Genomic DNA, 16,939 nt, shown 5'->3' with positions numbered 1-16,939 from the left:
TCAGCCCATACACTTAGCGTCCGTTGTGCTCTTTTATGATGGCTGTCGGTTGCGCTCTGCTATGATGCCTGTCGGTGGCGCGCGCTTTCTCCCCGTGAAGCTCCGCCCACTCCTCACAATGTCGCGGCTGCGGACAGGACGGTGACAGACGGGACACGTCACATTCTGGTGACACTGAACAATCAGCGCTGAGCGGAATCTCTATATATAAAACTGAATGTATGTATGTGTGTATCACCAACCAATAACGAAGCATCTTTCATTTTACCAGAGCTGTTTAAAAGAAGCTGAGCTGTGATTGGTTGCCATGAGCAACAGTTTTCCTTGCAACCAATCACTAAGCATCTTTCATTTCACCAGTGATGTTTAAAAGAAGCTGAGCTGTGATTGGTTGCAATGAGCAACAGTTTTCTCACTCCACGACAAAACCTCAGCAGACACTGACAGGGTGGGAGAAATCTAGCAACCCCGGGAACGTAAGCTCCCAGCCATTGTCTGCCCCCAGAAAGGAGCAGCGAGCACATGACAGAAATGAATCACCCCCTCCAGTGCCCATATACCCATCCTCCATCCCATAGGCACATCTTCCCTCTTAAAGGGATCATTGGTATGGAAGTTAGGGCAATTCCCCTAAGCACTCTGGTTCTGACCCCAGGCCCCTCTTAAAGGGATCCCCGGTATGGAAGTGAGGGCAAATCCACTCTGCGCTTTGGTACTGATCCCATGCCTCTCTTAAAGGGATCTCCGGTATGGAAGTTAGGCCGGGATCACACTTGCGATTTAAACGGCCGAGTCTCGCATGGTAATACACGGCGCTGCCGCCGGGACTCAGGAGCGGGGCGTGCAGCTCCATGTATTGCTATGCGGCCGCAAGCCCCGCTCCTGAGTCCCGGCGGCAGCGCCGTGTATTACCATGCGAGACTCGGCCGTTTAAATCGCAAGTGTGATCCCGGCCTTAGGGTAAATCCCTCAGCGCTCAGATTCTGACCCCAGGCCTCTCTTAAAGGGATCATTGGTATGGAAGTCTGTGCAAATACATCCAGCGCTTTGGCTCTGACGCCAGGCCTCTTTTAAAGGGATCCCTGGTATGGAAGTCAGGGTAATTGCCTTCAAATGCTCTGGTACTGACCCCAGGCCTCTATTAATGGGATAATTGGTATGGAAGTCAGGGCAAATCCATCCAGTGCTTTGGTTTTGACCCCAGGCCTCTCTTAACGGGATCCCCGGTATGGAAGTTAGCACCGTTCCACTTAGCACTCTGGTTCTAACCCCAGGCTGACGGGATGATGTGGGATATTGGGGGTAGTAGTCCGGTGGCTCTGGCTGATGGGATGATGTGGGATATTAGGGGTGGTAGTCCGATGGCTCTGGCTGACGGGATGATGTGGGATATTAGGGGTAGTAGTCCGGTGGCTCTGGCTGACGGGATGATGTGGGATATTAGGGGTAGTAGTCCGATGGCTCTGGCTGACGGGATGATGTAAGATATTAGGGGTAATAGTCCGGTGGCTCTGACGGAATGATGTGGGATATTAGGGGTGGTAGTCCTGCGGCTGTGACGGAATGATGTGGAATATTAGTGATAGTTGTCCGGTGGCTCTGGCTAAAGGCATGATGTGGGATATTAGGGGTAGTAGTCCAGTGGCTTTAACGAGATGATCTGGGATGTTAGGGGTAGTAGTCCAGTGGCTCTGGCTGACGGGATGATGTGGGATATTAGTGGTAGTAGTCCGGTGGCTCTGGCTAACGGGATGATGTGGGATATTAGGGGTAGTAGTCCGGTAGCTATGGCTGACGGGATGATGTGGGGTATTAGGGGTAGTAGTCCGGTGGCTCTGTCTGACGGGATGATGTGGGATATTAGTGGTAGTAGTCCGGTAGCTCTGACGGGATAATGTGGGATATTAGGGGCAGTAGTCTGGTGGCTCTGGGTGAGGGGATGATGTGGGGTATTAGGGGTAGTAGTCCGGTGGCTCTGTCTGACGGGATGATGTGGGATATTAGGGGTATTAGTCCGGCGGCTGTGACGGGATGATGTGGGATATTAGGGGTAGTAGTCCGGTGGCTCTGACGGGATGATGTGGGATATTAGGGGTAGTAGTCCGGTGGCTCTGGCTGACGGGATGATGTGGGATATTAGTGGTAGTAGTCCGGTAGCTCTGATGGGATGTGGGATATTAGGGGTAGTAGTCTGGTGGCTCTGGGTGAGGGGATGATGTGGGGTATTAGGGGTAGTAGTCCGGTGGCTCTGTCTGACGGGATGATGTGGGATATTAGGGGTAGTAGTCCGGTAGCTATGGCTGACGGGATGATGTGGGGTATTAGGGGTAGTAGTCCGGTGGCTCTGTCTGACGGGATGATGTGGGATATTAGGGGTAGTAGTCCGGCGGCTGTGACGGGATGATGTGGGATATTAGGGGTGGTAGTCCGGTGGCTCTGACGGGATGATGTGGGATATTAGGGGTAGTAGTCCGGTGGCTCTGGCTGACGGGATGATGTGGGATATTAGTGGTAGTAGTCCGGTAGCTCTGATGGGATGTGGGATATTAGGGGTAGTAGTCTGGTGGCTCTGGGTGAGGGGATGATGTGGGGTATTAGGGGTAGTAGTCCGGTGGCTCTGTCTGACGGGATGATGTGGGATATTAGGGGTAGTAGTCCGGTGGCTCTGTCTGACGGGATGATGTGGGATATTAGGGGTAGTAGTCCGGTGGCTCTGTCTGACGGGATGATGTGGGATATTAGGGGTAGTAGTCCAGTGGCTCTGGCTGACGGGATGATGTGGGATATTAGGGGTAGTAGTCCGGTGGCTCTGGCTGACGGGATGATGTGGGATATTATAGTGAATGTGGCTATGCGGAGTGGGCGGGGCTCTACACTCAGCTTTATAGAGATAATCATTATAATTTGTTATAACTAACCGTAGTTAGTTACTATGCCCGGGCAGCGCCGGGTTCTTCAGCTAGTTAGTTATATTACAAAAAGTGACAATAAAAATGTAAGATTTATAAATCAGGAAAAAAAGAATTTTGCTCAAATCCATAAACTCTAGAGCAGAGGAAAGACCCTTCCTGTCTGACCTGTGAGTCTGTGCCATTATAACCTGCAGCCATTCCAGAAAAAAAAATTAAAAGCCAAATCAGGGGACTAGATTGGAGACTGTGAGAAACCTGGAGCCTACTCCATTCTGTCCTGTCAGCGCTGAGCTGCCTGCAGCGAGGCTCCAGTGAGAGCCTCAAAAAATCAACTCCACTCTAGGAGGTGCAACCAAATGCTTGTTCTGTGCGCACAGGACCTGTGGTGATGTCACAGTCATGTGATCAGTCCCATGGAGGGGAGGAGCCAGTCTCCATTTTGCTCCATGTGAGAGAAGAGTCTGCGCTGGTGACAGGTAATGAGGGGGCAGGGAGTCTGTGATGGGGGAACAGGACTACACCCTAATGGGCGGAAGGGCGAGTGTGCGCGATCACCAGCGGGTGTTCAGCTTCCATGACCTCTGAGACCGGACTCTGCCAGGAGCGTCCCACCCTGCCCCTGGCATTTAACCCTCTAAGGGTCTGCACACGATCAGGATTGGCTCAGTATTTGGCGCAGGTGAAATCTGCGTTTTTGATGCGTTTTTTCATTGCATGTGTTTTTTTGTCACTTGAAATAAAGCTCAGTGAATGTTGGCTTCTGGGAGGTATAACACGTGACTTCCTGTTTGCAGCTGTATTGGGGCATGTTCCCAATCATCGGTAAACGCTGCGGGTTGGACGATGTGTACAGCTGCAGCATCCAATCGGCAGGGGCCAGATGTTACAGCGCAGTGGAGGGGATTTCATGAAATGCCATCTCCACTCTGCGTGCAGGGACGCCTCCGGGTTCCCGCTGTATATACGCACATGTGGCGCCTCTTTCTAGACCGCAGCATGTCTATTGTGGAGACGCTCAGCCTCCGCAAAATAAATATCGCAGTCTATGTATAGTATGTGGTGATTTCGCACGGTTTAAAAGCCGGCAGCGATTTGGAGGGAGCGGACATGTGCTGTGTCCATAGCGCTGCCAGTTTCTGCCCGTGGGAACCTACCCTTAGATGCGGTAAAACCGCATTATCTTCCTAGTCACATACATATAACAGCAGGAACATAGCTTACTACGCATGTGTACTAATTTACATAATGGGGAATCTTGTGACACGACACAGGAAGTGGAGGAAAGCACAGAGAGAGAGCGTCCTCCCCTTTTTTAATAAATAATTAAAAAAAATTAGCGTAGCGTCCCCCTATATTTGTTAACCAGCCAGAGTAAAGCAGACTACTGGGATTGGCATTTCAGGTTGGTAAGGATCCATTATTCGTGAACCTTACCACCCTGATAATACCAGGCCACAGCAGTCTGCTTACCTTGGATGGTTAGCAAAAATTGTGGGATCCCCTCCAAAAAAAGTAGCATGGGGTTCCCCCTATTTTTGTTAACCAGCCAAGGAAAAAGCAGACAGCTGCAGCCTGGTATTCTCAGGCTGGTGAGGCCCATGGATTTTGGCCTTCACCAGCCTAAAAATAGCTGTCCGCGGCCACCCCACAATTGACACATCCACAGATGTGCCAATTGTGGCACTTTGCCCGGCTCTTCCTACTTGTCCTGTAGCGGTGGCAAGTGGGGTAATATTTGTGGAGGTGATGTCACCTTTGTATTGTCAGGTGACATCAAGCCCATGGCTTAGGAATGGAGAAGCGTCTATAAGACACCTATCCATTACTAAGCCTATAGTTACATGGTAAATAAAGACACAGCCAGAATAAAGTCCTTTAATTGAAATAATGACACAAAACCATACTTACTGCATCGCCTACTCCACCGACGCCCTCAATCTCCTGGAAGAGAAATAAAATAAAAAAACAACAATATCCTTACCTGTCCGCCGAGAGCCTATTCATACTGTCCCATGACGAGTCCAGCTTTGCTACATCTGGATTCCTGTGGATGAACAGTACCATTATGCCGCCATCAACCTGACACCCAGACACAGCGGCGCTTGAAGATGATGGCCAAAGATAGCTCGGTCACTGGCGGTCACATGCACTGCAGTTCTCGTGGTCAGCTGACCATGGGAACTTGCCTAGTGACCGGAGATAACCCTGTCCACAAATTTTTTGCTAGAAAAATCGGAATTTTTCATTTTCACAGTTCAACGTTGTAAAATTCTGTGGAGCACCTGTGGGTTAAAAGCACCACACGTAAAAATAAATTCCTACAGGCGTCTAGTTTCCAAAATGGGGTCATTTGTGGACGGTTACCACTGTTTAGGCACATCAGGGGCTCTCCAAACGTGACATGGCGTCCACTCTCTATTCCAACCATGTTTGCTTTCCAAAAGTCAAACACTGCTCCTTCCTTTCAAGGGCCCTGTCATGCGCCCAAACAGTAGTTTTCCCTGCAGGTCCCCGGATCCAATATGAGCGCAGGCATGAGGAAGCCTGCAGCAGTGCCTGTGACAGATCTCTGATCTGTCACAGCGATCTGTGATGTGACAGATCTGTGATGTGACAGCGATCTGTCACAGGACAGTGATGTCCCCCATGGGACATTATAATAAAGTAAAAAAAAAAAAAAAAAAAAGTGTAAAAATAACTTTAAGAAATAGCTAAATATATTTAAAAAAAAATATTCCCTAATAAATTAATTTTTTTGAAAATAAAAAAGAAAAAAACAATAAAAGTACACATATTTGGTATCGCCGCATCCGTAATGACCCACCCTATAAAACTGTCCTATTAGTTAACCCCTTTAGCGAACCCCTTAAAAAATAAAAAACGAAGCAAAAAATAATGATTTATTATCATACTGCCGAACAAAAAGTGCAATAACGCGCGATCAAAAAGATGCATATAAATATCCATGGTACCGCTGAAAACGTCATCTCGTCCCGCAAAAAGCGAGCCGCCACACAGCATCATCAGCTAAAAAATAAAAAAGTTATAGCTCGCAGAATAAAGCGATGCAAAAATATTTTTTTATATAAAATAGTTTTCATTGCATAAAACCGCCAAAACATAAAAAAATGACATAAATGAGGTATCGCTGTAACCGTACCGACCCGAAGAATAAAAGCGCCTTATCAATTTTACCGCACGCGGAACGGTGTAAATGCCCCCCCAAAAGAAATTCATGAAACGCTGGTTTTTGTTAATTCTGCGTCCCAAAAATCGGAATAAAAAGCTATCAAAAAATGTCACGTGCCTGAAAATGGTACCAATAAAAACGTCAACTTGTCCCGCAAAGAATAAGACCTCACATGATCAGTGGGTCAAAATACGGAAAAATTATAGCTCTCAAAATGTGGTGATGCAAAAACTATTTTTGCAATAAAAAGCGTCTTTTAGCATATGACAGCTGCCAAAAATAAAAACCGCCATAAATAGTAAATCAAACCACCCGTTATCACCCCTTTAGGCTAGTTTCACATTTGCACTTTATAGCGCAGCGACGGCATGCTGCGTTCGGCGCACACGGGCGCACCTTCAAAAGTGCGCAGCGCATGGCAAAATCCTGCTAGCGCACGTCCAGCGCACGATCTGCGCACCCTATGCTAAAGATAGGGTGCGCAGATCGCAAGCACCCATGTGCGCTAGTAGGCGGCGATGATCGGATGGGGCGGGCAGGGGGCGGGGCTTAGCGGCGGCCGTGCGCAGGCCGTCGCTGCGCTATAAAGCGCAAATGTGAAACTAGCCTTAGTTAGGGAAAAATAAAATAATTTTTTTTTTTATTTATTTATTTCCTTTTTCCCATTAGGGCTAGGGTTAGAGTTAGAATTGGGGGGTTTCCACTGTTTTGGCACATCAGTTTTGGCAACATGGCGTCCGATCTCAATTCCAGCCAAAAAAGTTAAATGGCGCTGCTTCCCTTCCGAGCTCTGACATGTGCCCAAATAGTGGTTTACCCCCATATATGGGGTATCAGCATACTCAGGACAAATTGAACAATAACTTTTGGGGTCCTGTTACTAACAATTGGGGGTGAAAAGATCATTTTTGTGGAAAAAATATGATTTTTTTAATTGTACGGCTGTACGTTATAAACTTCTGTGAATCCCTTGGGGGTTCAAAGTGCTCACCACATATCTAGATAAGTTCCTTGGGGGGTCTAGTTTCCAAAATGGGGTCACTTGTGGGGGGTTTCCATTGTTTAGGTACATCAGGGGCTCTCCAAACGTGGCATGGCGTCCAATCTGAATTCCAGCCAATTTTGCAGTGAAAAAGTCAAACGGCGCTCCTTCTCTTTCGAGCTCTGCCATGCACCGAAACAGTGGTTCCCCCCCACATATCAGGTATCAGCGTACTCAGGACAAATTGCACAATCTTTTCCAGCCCAATTTCTCCTGATACCCTTGGTAAAATAAAAAAATTGAACCTGAAGTAATTTTTTTTGTGAAAAAAAGTTAAATGTTCATTTTTTTAAACATTCAAAAAATTCCTGTGAAGCACATGAAGGGTTAGTAAACTTCTTGAGAGGTGCAGTTTTTAGAATTGTGTCACTTTTGGGTATTTTCTATCATCTAGACCCCTCAAAGTGACTTCAAATGTGATGTGGTCCTAAAAATAAAATTGTGTTGTAAAAATGAGAAATCGCTGGTCAACTTTTAGGCTACTTTCACACATCCGTCTTTTTTAATCCGGCACGATGCGGCGAAAAGTGTGAAAACCGGATCCGGAACTGGATCCGGTTTTGTCACATAGAAAGTAATGATCGCCGCATCGTGCCGGATGTACATGCGGCGGCCCAGGTTCTTTCCGGATACGGCAAAAATGCGCCGTCCGGCTTCTGCAAAAAACGTTCCCTGCAACGTTTTTGGCAGCGCCGGAACGGCTTTTTAAAGTGCGCATGCCCGGACACTGTGTGATTTAACCCCACAGGTGCCCGGCAAGCGCAAGACTCTCTCTCCATACCTTTCTTTGTCTGACTACTCGTACCCCCGTTCTCTCCAGATGGCTCTCATCGCTGCGGCTCCCGTCTCTACAGCGCGGCTCTCGTCGCCCGATGCTGCGGCTCCTTTAAATTTTATCCAGGCCGCATCCGGCGACGCATCCACATCCGGTGTCACCGCTACAGGCCGGTTCCGGCGGCACGGCTTTTCGCCGCACGCCGCCGGAACCCTAAACCGGATGTGTGAAAGAGGCCTTAGCCCTTATAACTTCCTAACCAAAAAAAATTTTGGTTCCCAAATTGTGCTGATGTAAAGTAAACGTGAGAAATGTTACTTATTAAGTTTTTTGTGTGCCGTATCTCTGTGATTTAAGAGCATAACAATTCAAAGTTGGAAAATTGCGAAATTTTCGCCAAATTTCAATTTTTTTCACAAATAAACGCAAGTTATATGAATGAAATTTTACCACTAACATGAAGTACAATATGTCACGAGAAAACAAAGTCAGAATCAGCGGGATCCATGGAAGCGTTCCAGAGTTATTACCTCATAAAGGGACAGTGGTCAGAATTGTAAAAATTGGCCCGGGAATTAACATGCAAACCACCTTTGGGAGTAAAGGGGTTAATTGCTGTCACGCACCTGAAAGGTTAATAAACGTCTTTAATGTGGTTTTGAGGGATGCAGTTTTTAGAGTGGTGTCACTTTTGACTACTTTCAGTCATATAGACCCCTAAACGTCGCTTCAAATGTGATGTGGTCCCAAAAATAATCGTATTGTAATTTGTTGGAAAAATGAGAACTCGCTGATCAACTTATAGCCCTTCTATCTTCCTAACAAAAAAAGTTATGTTTAAAAAATGATGCATATATAAAGTAAACGTGGGAAATGCTGTGCACTAACTATTTTTGAGTGCTATAACTCTCTGATTTAAGGGCATAAAAATCAAAAGTTTGAAAATTGTGAAATTTTGAAATGTTTCGCAAAATTTCCATATTTTCACATATAAACGCATGTCGTATTGAACAAACTTTACCACTGTCATAAAATTAACCCAAAAAAGTCCACCAATGCTGCAATGGCACTTCCTTAACAATGTACATAAACCAAGAAGACAGTGTTTAGACTGACTCCTAATGAAGAGAACCATAAATGGATAACAAATAATTTTATTTAGCCTATTAAAATACATAAAATGCTACCTGTATTTATTACAAACAAACATACCCCAGGGGAATGGCACAATACAGGAACACAATAACCTCAAAAGATGTTCATAAAGTTCCCTTGAGCACACCATATATAAAGTGGAATAATAAACAGGTCAATTTACATATGGAGCGAGGGCCCAAAAAGTCTTATTATTACTTGCCAACGGCATTAAATTACTAAAGTGCCCTTTTTCCTATAATTGACCACATGTAATAAAGTTATACCGCAATAAATATATTGCAAATCGCATAAGTGCCAATGATTTAAGAGAGGTGTACTTACTAAAGGGAAAAGAGGTGATTGCAGCCCACAGTGCTGACCCCGCGCCCCAACGCGCGTTTTGCCCGCTTGCTTCTTCCGGGGGTGTTCCTGTATTGTGCCATTCCCCTGGGGTATGTTTGTTTGTAATAAATACAGGTAACATTTTATGTATTTTAATAGGCTAAATAAAATTATTTGTTATCCATTTATGGTTCTCTTCATTAGGAGTCAGTCTAAACACTGTCATAAAATGCAGTATGTCATGAAAAAACAATCTCAGAATCAGTGGGACCCATTGAAGCGTTCCGGTAGTTATTACCACATGAAGTGACACTGGTTAATAATTCATCTTGTAAAAAACGTATCCATGAAGACATATAAAATAAGGGGTCACTTCCATGATACACAGACAGGATAAGACGGTGACTGCAATCCCATAATATAAATATTAGCTTTGAACTATTTTGCATATGTCAGTGCAGTGCAAATCACGGTATCAGAGAGGCGCGAAGACCACACATCTGAACATAGCAAAGTAGTAGAAGAAATACAAGTATAATAGGTATATATACAACAAGACTGCAAAATACACACAGGAATGAATCCTATGACCATGCACTAAAACCAGAGGTCTCATTTGCACAAGGAAAGACTAGAAGCAATGGGATGAAACTGAATGGGAGGAGACACAGATTAGATATTAGAAAAAACTTTTTGACAGAGTGATCAATGAGTGGAACAGGCTGCCACGAGAAGTGGTGAGTTCTCCTTCAATGGAAGTCTTCAAACAGAGGCTGGACAGACATCTGACTGGGATGATTTAGCGAATCCTGCTTTGAGCAGGGGGTTGGACCAGATGGCCCAGGAGGTCCCTTCCAACTCTACCATTCTATGATTCTATGATTCATTGACGCGCGTTTCACATTCAGCTTCCTCAAAGGGGGCTGTAATAATGTGTAAAAGAGGGGTGTTTTTTGTAGAGACAGATGCCCAATAGCTGAAAAAAAAGCTATACCTGTGATCCCGCAGCTGGTTCTGGTGCTCAAGCGGAGCGATCCGAGTGCTCCCGAGTTCAGCGTTCAGTGAAGCGCTGATTTGACCCTTCGAGATGTGTCATGTGGATGAGGGGATTGGCGGTTGAGAGTGAAAACATCAGCAAGGAGTCTGTGACAAGGCTACTCTAGGGTGAGCACACGCTGCGTGACGAAAGAAAAGCATTAGGAGTTAATAGACAATCAGACAGACTGACGCTGCATTCACACCATAGCAGCTAATCAAGAGGTCTGGAACAGAGAAGGGGCGCGATAATAAGTATGTACAGAAAAATGTGTGTCAATATAATAATAAGTAGATATATACAAGGGAACCTGTCAGCAGTATTGTGTACAGTAACCTACAGAAAGTGTCAGGTTGGCGCTGTTATACTGATTAAAACTGATTAAAATGATACCTTGGTTGATGAAATCCGTCTTGTGGTTGTTGTTTAATCTTTATTTTCAGTTTCCAGTTAATGATATGCTCATGCTTCAGGACGGGCCTGTGGGGGGGTCTTCGGGAGGGCGGTAATGTCACGATGGGGGCAGGCTTTGCAGCGTTGAGAATCTCTCCCCCCATGTGCTCACCCACCTGTCCACTCTCTCTTTCCCCATGTGCTGACTTCTCCTGTCTGTGCTCTCTACTTTGACCTGTCTACCCCATGTGCTATCTCCCTTGTCTGCTGTCTCTCTCCTTCCAGTGCTGTGTTTTCCCCTTATGTGCTGTCCTGTTTGAGCTGTCTCCCCCCTGTGCTCTGTCTCTCTCACCCCTGTGTCTGACCATGTACGGAACATACCACATCTCCTGGGCAGGGGAGGAAGCAAAAGACAATACTGACATTACAGCAGGAGTTCGCAGAGGATACATTTTGTGAGGTAAAATATTGTTTAAAAACAGTCAGTGAAATATTTTACTTCACAAAATGAATCCTCTGTGATCCCCTGCTGTAATGTCAGTATTGTCTATTGCTTCCTCCCCTGCCCAGGAGATGTGGTATGCTCCATACACGCTCAGACACAGACAATTTTTAAAATGAAGTTTCGTTCCTGGGAAAACCCCTTTAATGTGACCGGCTTTCTCTGACTGTAGACACGTCGCCCATCTGCCGCTGCGATCAGCTGAATGATTCACTGCGCCTGCGCAGAATTCGCACAGGCGCAGTGCGACGATTTTCTGCTGTTGGTACCACGCAAGAGGCTGCGTGAGTGAGTGTGGTGCGACGGTGTTCCGCTGGTGGTACCGCGCAATAGGTTGGTACGAGCAGCAGTTTCCATATTGTGACACCCATCACTTGGGTGTCCCAATATGGCGGTCGGTGAACTTCCTCCGCTTGGAATTCTGGGATACGGTGACATCTGGACAGAACAGGAAATGAGAACATTACAAGGCAATTATATAAATAGATATCTTGGGGGGAAAAATTCTTCTTATGCAGGCAGACACCGGCGGCTTCTGCGCTGCAGCCTGATCGCACGTATAATGTTTCTGTAATCCTTTTCTTTTATGTTATTCATAAAAAAAAAAATAGCTGCTACTGTGCAGGCACGGCCAGCAACATTTTCAAACTGAATTTTATTTTTTTTAGGAATTAAGAGATACATAAAAGAGGATTTTTTTTCCCAACATATAATGTATATAATATATTTCATTATGTAATCTAGGGGGCAGGTAAGTGAGGGATCAGTGACCTGTCAGACCATACATATGATTAGCTAATCAGAGCACCACATGAAGACCCCCCCCACAGGCCGCTGCGGAGCACGAGCATATTAATAACGCAACGCTGAAACTAAAGATCAACAACCACAAGACGAATTTCATCAACCAAGGTATCATTTTATAACGGCGCCGACCTGACAGTGTCTGTAGTTTACTGTGCACAATGCTGTGCATTTCTGCAACTCCCCGCCGCGGGTAAATCGTACACGGAATTCGCATGCGTTTTCCCACAAAACACAAGCGTTTTTAGCTTGCAGAATGCTTGCGCTTTTCCATGTGATTTGAAGCATCGCTTGAAAAAGTGATTGACAGGTTTGTCACACTTGTCAAGCATAGCGCTTGACAAGTGTGACCAACTTTTTAGTGTTGATGCTGTCTATGCAGCATCAATTGTAAAAGATAGAATGTTAAAAATAATTTAAAAAATAGGGATATACTTACCCTCTGTCAGCCCCCGGAGTCGTCCCGGCCCTCATCGGCGCTGCCGGCAACTTTCGTTCCCAGGGATGCATTGTGCGAATGAAATGCATCCCTGGGAACGGAAGCTGCTGGCAGTGCCATTGAGGGCCGGGACGACTCCGGGGGCTGACAGAGGGTAAGTATATCCCTATTTTTTATTATAATTCTATTTTTTTACAGGAATATGGTACCCAGAGCATGGAGGAGAGTCTCCTCTCCTCCAGACCCTGGGTACCATCCGCACATGAAGCGCTCACTTCACGCATGGTGGGAATAGTCACATGCGGAAAGTGAGTGTTTCAATGCAATCCTATGGCGGCGGAATCACCACGATTCCGCAGAATTAATGGACATGCTGCGGATTTTACTGCTATGCGATTCCGCAGCGGATAAATCTGCAGCATAGGCACAGCAAATGCGGAATCCCATCGGACTGCATGGGAATACATTTTGTTAGTGTTTTTTAAGCGTTTCCACGCGGAAAAAACGCAACGTGGGCACACAGCCTAAGTGTAGAGAAAAAGTATCAGGCAGCAGCATTCTGGTGACATTGACAAATGATTTTATGGAGTGATTAAAAAAGTGTAAAATAAGAGAAATAAAATATTTCCTGCCCCAGATCTTATATTATCATACAGGTATGCATGTTTGCATCTTCAATGTAATAGTGTCTACCATTGCTGTGAATATGATCTGCAGCTTCGATGTTCTGAATCCATATACCATATTGTTCACTTCTAGCTGCCGCAGGAACTGCGTCAGACCACAGTCTGATATAGAAGACCTGTCCTGGGGATGGGCCATCATCATCTAAGTATTGAAAATTTCCTTTACGCTTAGTACATGCAGCGAAGGATTAGTATATTATTTACTTTTAGATCACCATTGATTCCACGGTGCTGTACATGAGAAGGAATTTACATACAAAATACAAATATAAATTACAGTGAATAAGCTAAGAATAACAGACTAGTACAGAGGGGAGAGGGTCCTGCCCTTCCGGGATTACAGTTTACCAGGTAGCGGGGAAGGAGACAATATGTTGGTGGTGAGGTGGTATTGGGGTTATGGCAGGTTGTAAGCTTGATTTGAAGAGATGTGTTTTCGAGTCCCGTCTGAAGGTTCCAAAACTGGCGAATAATAGGATGTTTTGGGGCACGGAGTTCCAGAGATTGGGGGTTGTTTGGGAGAAGTCTTGGAGGCGATTGGGTAAGGAATAGTGATGAGCGAGTATGCTCGTTGCTCGGGTGTGCTCTGAGTATTTTGGCGTGCTCGGAGATTTAGTTTTTCTCATCTCATCTGCATGATTTGCGACTTGTAGACAGGCTCAATACATGTGGGAATTACCTAACAAACAGGCATTCCACACATGTATTCAGGCTGTCTAGCAGTCGCAAGTCATGCAGCGGAGATGACGAAACCTAAATCTCCGAGCACGCCAAAATACTCAGAGCACACCCGAGCCACGAGTATACTCGCTCATCACTAGTAAGGAGCGTACAAGTGTGAAGAAGGTCTTTAGAGGACCGGAGAATACGTGTTGGAAGGTAATGGGAGATTAGAGAAGAAATTTATTCCAGCAGCAGGCAGATCCTTTAAAAAATTCCAGTGTTTATGAGCATATATAATCCATAGCAAACCTTAACCACCACCACCACCTCTAAAATTGAAGTCTGGCAGATGCATTTTGGATACATGTCCTTAGCCATTGCACTGAACAAACTAAAAAAAAGGCATGTTATGTCATAGCATGAGGATGTCAGCTGACTCAGTTTGACCTATTACAAAGGAGATTCAGGTGTACAGGTACAAAGTCCTTACTCATAATGATAGATCAGGTCTTCCCCTGGTGATCATGTTTTAAGGATATACAGCCACCATGTTTCCCAGTTAATGAGGTTTTTCTTATCGTCTCTTCTATATGGTTGTTTAACCCTTTCTGTGCCTTGTATTTTAAAGGCAGACACATTCACTTTATGCACTGTTGCCAAGTGTTTTGATACTGCAGAACTTTGAAACAATAATTTATTGACTGCATCAGATAAGTGTCTCCTAATTCTAAATTTGAAAGGGTCAATTTTGCAGCCCAGATTTTGAATATTGCAATTGTTGCAGGTGATCAAATAGACTACATATATAGTATTACATTTGGTGTTGAGATATATATATAACTATACAATATGTTTTATTTGTTACGGACAATAAAAACTGTTTAGTATTCTGCAAGTACTTACAGCATGTGCAAATAGTGTGTCCACACTTACAGTTAGGTCCATATATATTTGGACAGAGACAACATTTTTCTAATTTTGGTTCTAGACATTACCACAATGAATTTTAAACAAAACAATTCAGATGCAGTTGAAGTTCAGACTTTCAGCTTTCATTTGAGGGTATCCACATTAAAATTGGATGAAGGGTTTAGGAGTTTCAGCTCCTTAACATGTGCCACCCTGTTTTTAAAGGGACCAAAAGTAAATGGACAAATTAAATAATTGTAAATAAAATGTTCATTTCTAGTACTTGGTTGAAAACCCTTTGTTGGCAATGACTGCCTGAAGTCTTGAACTCATGGACATCACCAGACGCTGTGTTTCCTCCTTTTTGATGCTCTGCCAGGCCTTCACTGCGGTGGTTTTCAGTTGCTGTTTGTTTGTGGGCCTTTCTGTCTGAAGTTTAGTCTTTAAGACGTGAAATGCATGCTCAATTGGGTTGAGATCAGGTGACTGACTTGGCCATTCAAGAATATTCCACTTCTTTGCTTTAATAAACTCCTGGGTTGCTTTGGCTTTGTGTTTTGGGTCATTGTCCATCTGTAGTATGAAACGACGACCAATCAGTTTGGCTGCATCTGGCTGGATCTGAGCACACAGTATGGCTCTGAATACCTCAGAATTCATGTAATACATGTAAAGCGCCATGGAATAAATGGCGCTATAACAATAAATAATAATAATTCATTCGGCTGCTTCTGTCCTGTGTCACATCAATAAACACTAGTGACCCAGTGCCACTGACAGCCATGCATGCCCAAGCCATCACACTGCCTCCGCCGTGTTTTACAGATGATGTGGTATGCTTTGGATCATGAGCTGTACCACGCCTTCGCCATACTTTTCTCTTTCCATCATTCTGGTAGAGGTTGATCTTGGTTTCATCTGTCCAAAGAATGTTCTTCCAGAGCAGAACAGAGGTAGAACAGAGTTGGAGAGCATGTGAATGTGTTGGTGCGTTATGTTTCTGTGGGGGTGTGCTAGTTTCTGAACATGTCAGGCAGCTGAGGAGGACAGGGATGAGAAACTGAGTAGATGGTGGTCAGATAGGGGGAGAGGTGAAGCTCTAAGATTAGATAGGAAGCAGAGGCGGGTGAAGATGAGGTCTAATGTATGTCCATCTGTGTGGGTGGCTGCCGAAGACCACTAAGACTAATTAATGAAGCAAGGGACCGGAGCTTGGAGGCTGCAGGCTGACAAGTGTCAGCGGGGATGTCAAAGTCACCCATGACAATGGTGGGAATGTCAGCAGAAAGTGTAGAAGCTAGATGGAGAAGTGGTCAGTAAAGGCAGTGGCCGGGCCTGAGGCTCGGTATGACGGCCACTTGGAGCTTTGAGGGAGAGTAGATATGGACAGCGTGAACTTCAAAGGAAGAGAGAATGATGGAGGGTAAAATTGTGATTGGTTGAAGGTACAGTTGTTGGAAAGAAGACCCACTCCTCCACCATATCTGTTGTCGGTAGAAAGAGTTTGAATGAAATGAAGGCTACCGTAACACAGGACTTGCTGCATGGCAATAGTTATTCATTGGCGATAAAATTAGTACCCCCAGCGATCAGGAGGTTATCCCCTATCCCTCACATGGGTGATAGCTTTCAAACTTGAAGTCACCCCTTTAAGGGTCGGGATCACCTTGTGTAAAGAAGCCATTACTGTGCTATTTGAGTGTCAGTGTTTACTGTTGTTTTGTATTAGAATCTTCTCTCTACGAGCACCACAAGTGATACGGAGTGCCGACCATCCCCCATCTTCAATTACTGTAGTTCTGTCATTGTATTCATTAACCAGCAGGCTTTGGATAGATGCAAAGGTCCCTCAACCATAGGGGAGTGTGTGTTGCAAAGCAGGAAATTACATAGAATCAGGGAATGTTAGAGTTGGAAGGGACTTCAAGGGTCATCGTGTCCAACCCCCTGCGCAAAAGAAAACTGAATTCATAGTAACTGATATAGCAATACCTATATTGCTTCTGGAGCTCTCATCTATGGAGGTCCTGGCTGGAGGGGTCATGCTGTGACTCCCCTGTCTGTATTCCCCATCACTTGCATTCCTGAACTCTTTGAAAACATAGTTGT

The 16,939-nt window shown here is 45.1% G+C and overlaps 1 protein-coding gene across 4 annotated transcripts in view; it reads left to right on the top strand.

The window, feature by feature from the left end:
* Positions 1 to 16,939, top strand: part of LOC141073481 (uncharacterized) — a 349,087-nt gene that overhangs the window by 268,302 nt on the left and 63,846 nt on the right. The window contains exon 1 of one of the 4 annotated variants that reach the window (XM_073560736.1): positions 3,278 to 3,388. The exons of 2 other annotated variants lie outside the window; for them this stretch is intronic. The gene's annotated coding sequence lies outside the window, so the exon portion shown is untranslated. Of the gene's footprint in view, positions 1 to 3,277; positions 3,389 to 16,939 lie in introns of those variants that run through there. One more of the 4 variants, XM_073560730.1, reaches the window with a different exon arrangement.

The sequence above is a fragment of the Dendrobates tinctorius genome, unplaced genomic scaffold (genome assembly GCF_039654945.1).
Source record: "Dendrobates tinctorius isolate UK_male_01 unplaced genomic scaffold, ASM3965494v1 ptg000014l, whole genome shotgun sequence".
Classification (NCBI taxonomy): domain Eukaryota; kingdom Metazoa; phylum Chordata; class Amphibia; order Anura; family Dendrobatidae; genus Dendrobates; species Dendrobates tinctorius.
Note: the sequence above shows the minus strand (reverse complement) of the source record. Positions and strands in the feature narration are given on the sequence as shown.